The sequence below is a fragment of the Lygodium microphyllum genome, chromosome 15 (assembly GCF_053477565.2).
Source record: "Lygodium microphyllum isolate KBCC chromosome 15, Lygodium_microphyllum_v1.1.10, whole genome shotgun sequence".
In the NCBI taxonomy this organism is placed as follows: Eukaryota; Viridiplantae; Streptophyta; class Polypodiopsida; order Schizaeales; family Lygodiaceae; genus Lygodium; species Lygodium microphyllum.
In genome coordinates, this window is record NC_141149.1 from 87,706,600 (window position 1) to 87,711,428 (window position 4,829).

Below are 4,829 nucleotides of genomic sequence, written 5' to 3' on the forward strand. Positions count from 1 at the left end.
AAGGAGGTTCCACTTGGCTTGTTTTTCCAGCATCACAAAATCCCATTAGTTAAACATTCATGGATCCATAGCTTAAGCGATGAAGCCCTAGCCCTTGACCTCCTTGTTCTAGCATTCATGAACCTGTCAACATGAACATTCATGGAGCCACAACCATCCATGGAGCATAGCTTCAACTTGATCATCCATGGATCCATAAACCCTTAAACCTTGACTGCACATGCCCCTTGTCTGATCGTGCCTCCCCAAAACCAAGATTCAATTACACATGATTGTCATGAAGTGTTGCTACCTTGTGAATGACTCGAGGCCTTTCGTATTTTTCCATGGCTTATTCTCCTTTTGCCATTTGTGTGGTCATTTTTGTGGTAGACTTCATGTTGGCCGCTGGGGTTCTAAGTGCTTATGAGAGGGTAGGCTACAGAATTGTATATGAATAGCATATTTGGAAGACATGCCATTAAAAAACTCACTATGGTTGGCTGCTCGAGCTCAGAGATGTGGCATTTCTTTACTGTTCGTATATCCTGATATATGATGTTGTTCTGTGGGACCCTTTATTTTAGAGTACTACACATAGTACGTCGCAATTCTATATAGGCCTTTGATGACATAATCCTCTTCATTCTCAAATTCACAGAAACTATAACATGATTTGACTTCTAATAAGATTACTTTTTTTAAAATGGTTTCTACAAATGGAGTTTTACTTTGCTTATTGTCTATTTTAGGGTATTACTCTCCAACACCCTTTATGCAATATCTATTAACATTACCTCTCAGCAAGGTGCACTTAGTTTTCTAGTTGATGGAATTAGTCCATGCCTCATAGGACAGTAAACATGGACAATAGGGTTGTGTCCTTTGCATTGCTAAATTTTTTCCCTCCACCTGTCAGGTTGCTATTGGGTTGTCCATTAAAAAAATCCTGAAGGAAAGAAATCTGGATTCTTCACCTAGCAAAGTACTCACAACTAACAAGAATAGATGGTTACCTGTGAGGTCTTACTACACATCAGAAGAAGTTGGAGCAAATAGTTACCTAATGCAAATTATTTACTAAGTAAGAAGTTTTGGATGTGTCTCAAAGGTGCGCATAATCATTTTTATGCCTTTCTTGATTACATTTTTCACATGCAGGTGGTTCTGGGAGTAGCTTTTGTAATAGATGTAGTTTACTGGACCTGTATATTTCAGAGCTATAATTTTTTGATGTGGTAAGTTGTTTCAAGTTTGCTTGATGTGTTGTTCTTACTAAAAAGAAACTGGTTCACTCTGTTTAGAATGATTGAAATAAAAATGATAGTATATGTTAGGATCTTCTAAATTCTAACTAGCAAAGCTCATGGATTAAAGGGCTATGCTTTGCTAGTATCTGGATTGAGGTGCCAGCAACCATTCAGTTGCTCATTATTGACTAGTCGTCATTGTCCCAAAGATGATGTCTAGTATTAAAACCTGGGTGATAGTGCAAGATTGTGGTTTCAATTGAGTCTTCTTTGATTTGTCACTTGGTTACATACCTTTCTTTGTATGGTGTGGGGGGGTAAGCCTAGGTTTCTGCCCACTAAGGCACTTGAACTTATTAGTAGGGGTATTGAGGGGAAGGATCCCAGTTTGATTAAGCTCTGCATGTTCATTTGGTTTGTGGTTATCATATCTACATATATAAAAAATGCTAGCCTAGCACTTTCCTTGCCCCTTTGCCCTACCAATATGGGGATGTGTATCTTATTTCAGAAAATAGTACCACATTGTTTAATTGCTTTGAAAAATTAGGTAGATAGTTGGGGGAGTCTAACAATCTCAATCACTAGGTTCCTGGTTAAGGCTACCCTGATCTGTTTAAAGGCATTCTTTCTTGAATCATACAACATGCATCTTTGTTGTTATTTGTATACTTTTTCTTTCCAGTTTAGGTTATGAAGTGGCACAACAATTGATTATAGTGCTGAATGAATGTTTTGTATGTGAGATTGTGTTTTATCTTTAGACAGCTGATTCAAGTGGTAAAATGTCATAATTATTGGACATTGTAAAGCCATGATTTTCATAGTGGGCATGTTTATGAAGTTTGTGAGAGTACTAAGAACTTTCTTGGGGATATTTTCAGATAGAGATTAGTATGCATGTGGTAAATCTGGTTTTCCTACTTGGGGAGCTTCCTTTGAATAATGTGGTGAACATTTTGTAGCTTATTAGTTAAGTGAGATAAGTGAATTCATTCTAACAGTGATGGGATGAGTGTAGATATTTTACTAGTACTAGCAAGGTGCATATTTCTTTAAGTGGACAACAATTTTCATATTCTTTTCTTGGATTATCCATGTGCTAGGGGAGAATCACTAAGCTTTTTTCTCATATGTGTTAGCAATATAAGTACTAGAACTATGTTCATGGAAATGTATTTGGTATGTTACCTTCTAGATCTTAAAACCTATGTCATGTAAGTGTCCATTTGCATCTATTGTAAAGTTAATGCAAAGTTGGAGCTTGTTGATTTGTAATAAAAACAGCATGGTGTTTCTCATGTAGCAAATTGAAGAGTTTCTGCATTTAAAGTTTAATAATAGGACTATTGGACATTTAATGCAAAGTTGCAGCATGTTTGTGTTTAAATGAACTAGATGGAATTGACCATGCAGTGAATGAAGATTTTCTGCAATTAATATTAAGTAGGAGTATTGGACATTTTGTGATCTCACATGTAGTTTGAAAGTCTCCATTTCTTGTAGTAAGGCTAAACTGTACCATCTGTTTCTTCAATGTTTTAGGTGGCCATATCCTTTCCTTGATGTGTTGGTGGATCTTCCACCACTTTGGTAAGTAGTCTAGTCGATCATTATAAATCAAGCAGGTACCATTGAATCTTATTTAACTAATGCAAGAAGTTGGCCTCATGCATGTATTTCTTACTATGTATAGTACACTTTTTTGCATGTCATATATCATGAAAATATTTTGCAAAGCTTCATCATCACTAAAAAGATAAACTCTTTTATGAACCCTTAAGAGGTGTGATCAATTCTATGATAAAAATAGTGTTTTGTATTTATTACATAAGGATTTGCTAAAAAAAATTCTTTAAAAAATAAAATTACAGTAAGGGATTTATAAAATATGGTAAGAAGTTACAAAATGGTTTCAAAAGAATCACAAAAAAGGTTACATAGGGATATATAAAACATGCCATGAACGCTTGTCATATATAGGATTTATATACATAATGACCACCCTCCCCCCCTCTGGAGCTCAAGGCATGGAATGATCTCACTAGCAAGCTCATTGTGCTTTTCAAAAAGTAACAAATCATGGAGGTGGCATCAATGACTCCAATTCTATGAGGTAATGATTCCAATGGTGGTATTGGAGATTATAGATACAATACAAGGAGAAAAAAGAAGTTCAAAACCTCTCAAGTAGAGTTTGTAAGTAGAGCAATATATGAAATGAGAAAAGTAAGATATAAAAATAGCACAACTAGAAAACATGATGCAGAATGGTTGGCAACCCAAGAGAGAGATGGCAAGAAATGAAGACCTAGATAAAGAGTATAATTTTGATGCATTTGGACTCCAAGAGAGAGTACATGTACTAAGGATATGACTCATCAATACTCCTATCTTAAACATGAGATGTCTTAAACACTGTTATCTTAAGCTTTAATTAGTTTATTTGTTTGAATTCCCCTAAAAGAGAAATTTGTAAATTTTGTTTAAAATATCAAAGATTCAAACTATGCTTTTAAAAGTTTTGATATTGATTGCTCTATCTTTTGGGTCTATCAATCTTAAACCACACTTTTTAGGAGAAGGAACAATGTAACAATGCCTATCTTAGAGAGTAAAGTTTAAGGTTATCTCTACTTGAGTCCTTTATTTGACTTTAGAAACAACATCTTATTAAAACTTTTCAAAAGTCAAATTTAAGTTATGAAAAGTCGATTTTGAAATCCTAAGAAAAATATTTAAAATTCTAAATATTCACTAGCCTAGAGAGAGAGGGGCATGAGGGGGGTGGCAAGAGACAGAGAAAGGGAGGGTTAGCATTGTCAAGTATTTCTTTGAAAATATAAAACCCCTAGTCAAACTGTAGTTATTTTTAATTTCTACTAGTTTAGTTATTGGTGTGACTCATTGCTTTGCGGTTTTATGGTTGGATTTTCTGTGTTTGTCTAGTGTAGGATTTGTTTTTATCATTTTGTTTGGTTTGTTAAGTGTAGAAACTTGATAGCCTTGGTCGAGTTAGGCATATTTGGAGAGGTTGGAGCTGGAGTTTACTAGTAGTTGCCGAACATTGTGGAGCAGGTTTTTTTTCTTGCTAAGACTCTTGCACATCACGGGGATTATGAGATCACAAGCACTTCATGTTGCACTTATTTGATGCATTGCACCTCGAGGGGGTCACTCATGAATATATGTATATATAACATGAGTTCAAAATAAGGGGTTCTTAAAATACAATTTTTATACATTTTTTACATATAGAAGGGTGTCACATAAAGGGGTTACTTACAGATTGAATAGGAAAGGGTTGTGTTTTATTCAAGAAAATTTCACATATTAGGATATTTATAAATTGGCCATGAATGCATTTTATATAACAAATATATATATAGTGAGCCCCCCGAGCACTGCACATGGTGGTCATCTCTTGTTCTTATGAAATACTTCCATGCCATTGGTTGAGATTATGCATGTTTCACACCATCGTTGAGCACTAGCATAGCATGAGGCCCAATGCAGCTATATGCTGTAAATCTTAGTTGCACATGCACATGAGAGAGCACCTTTATTGAGTGAGCACATTTCTTGCACACACAATATTTG

The 4,829-nt window shown here is 35.1% G+C and overlaps 1 pseudogene; it reads left to right on the plus strand.

The window, feature by feature from the left end:
* Positions 1–326: 326 nt before the first annotated feature.
* Positions 327–2,826, plus strand: LOC148024744 (uncharacterized; annotated as a pseudogene).
* Positions 2,827–4,829: the final 2,003 nt, after the last annotated feature.